Raw genomic sequence first — 2,027 nt, forward strand, 5'->3', positions numbered from 1 at the left:
GCCAGTCTTCCAGCAGGCTCCCTCGTGACACCCAGCTGCCACTCCTCTGATGGCATTTGGATGGAGAGGCTGTAGATGAAGGGAGCTGCAGTCAAGCCAGAGCAGCGATGCTGTGCTTTAGCTATTAGACAAGTAGTTCAATAAAGCCTGGATGCTGGGCTTCAGACAAAGGCAGGTCCTGGAGTCTCTGTGGCCTCTTTCAGCTCCAGGTTGTCCCAGAAGAGGGCTGGCTGTGGCCTTAGAAAGGGCACCGAAGCCCCTGGCCCTCACGAGAAGGGGAGGATCAGGGAACAGGCTTGGGAAGGCCCACACAGCTGGGATCCAGGTGCTGCCCTCTAAGAAAACACTGCCCCCAACCCGCCCCGGCCCCCTGGAAGCGCCTCCCCTCTCAAGACCTTCAGCAGGAGGTTTAGAGCTGCCCAGGGAATTCTCTAAAGTTAATTTTTTCCCCATTTCCTCTCGAAAGCACTCCCAGACCCCCAGGCCGCCTGGAGGATGCTGATAATGTGTTTCTTCTAGATGGGCTCTGATAACACCCACCCGGGTGGTCGCGGAGATTTGTAGAGAAATAAAAATAAGGAAATGGGGGTTCCAGACAGGCAGTGTGCTGCGCCCAGAAGGGCCCTGGACTGGGAACAGGTCCTGGACCCTGAGAGCTCCAAGCAGGCCACTGCCCTGTCTCTGGGCCTCAGTTTCCTCACTTGTGAAGAGAGGTGGACATCCGTGAAGAACAATTTAACCGTATCTGGTCAAGTGTAGAAAGCCGCCCCGCTCTTGCCACACCCTAGAGAAACACTCACACGTGCATACAAGAGGAAAAGGGGTCCACCTCGGCACTGTGTGTGCCGCTGCCCAAAGGGAAAGAAAACCTAAATATTTGTCAGTAGCAGAGTGGAGACTCGTGGGGTATTGAGTAGTGCTACACTTAAGTCCCGCACATACGAACGAGTTATGTCGTAAGAGCACGTTCCTAAGTCCAGTTTGTTCCTAAGTGCAGCACAGTTAGCTTAGGTACCCAACTAACACAATCGGCTATACAGTACTGTACTGTAATAGGTTTATAATACTTTAAACACAAACGATACATGAAAACCACAAAAAATAAAACATTTAAAAATTTTATAGTACACTACCTTGGAAAGTATGTAGGGCAATAAATTAGCTGGCATACAGGGGCTGGCATCAGGTGAACAGGCTGCCTGTGGGCCGCATCAGCGAGGGGACACTGGCCCACTGAGGGTAAACGGGGACCTCACTTTGTCCAGGGTTAGGTAAGTGCCCACAGAGGCATAAGCATCACATTTGGAAAGTGAGGGAGTGATGCTTTTGAAGAGAGGAATCCGGAAAGGCTTCCTGGAAGAAGTGGCATGTGAGGCAGGCCTCGCAAGACCAGTGAGATGTCAGTAAATGAAAACCTTTATAAGAACACGGTGAGTGACAGAAACCGTGTAATACAAGTGTAGAGACAGTGTTTCCCACTGTGGGAAGGGAGGAATAATCTAGAATGACTATAGCAAGCTCGTGTGGAGGGATGGAGGAAGAGAAAATGATGGGAAGGCGGGATGGGGGAGATGGGCTATGGAGGGAGTTGGCTGACATGCTGAAGATGCATGGTAGGTTTCTCAGATAGGGTGTGACATGAGCCAGCTGAACGGAGCTGCAGGGGGAGGAGAGTTAGTGCTGAGGAGCCAGGAAGAGGCAACACCAGTCCTGCTGAGAGAAGACACGGAACATCAGGAGGTACAGGTTGAGAGGTGGTGAGACTGCAGAGGCAGAATGGCAAGTGTAGGCTTCTGGTTAGGCGCAGGCAAAGCAGGGGTCGAGGCCATGCTGAACTCGTGAGCCCGGGTAACCAGTGACGACCCTGGCATGAATTTCTGCTAACAGATGGCATTATACCTCAAGCTTAGGACAGTATTACTTATATTCCCACCAAGCATTTTGGGCTGTCGGGCTGTGGTAATCCCTAGTTCAATGATGAGGAGACAGGATCAGAGATGTTCAGAGACTGTTCAAGGCCTACAGCT

This window comes from Bos indicus, chromosome 28 (assembly GCF_029378745.1).
Source record: "Bos indicus isolate NIAB-ARS_2022 breed Sahiwal x Tharparkar chromosome 28, NIAB-ARS_B.indTharparkar_mat_pri_1.0, whole genome shotgun sequence".
NCBI lineage: Eukaryota > Metazoa > Chordata > Mammalia > Artiodactyla > Bovidae > Bos > Bos indicus.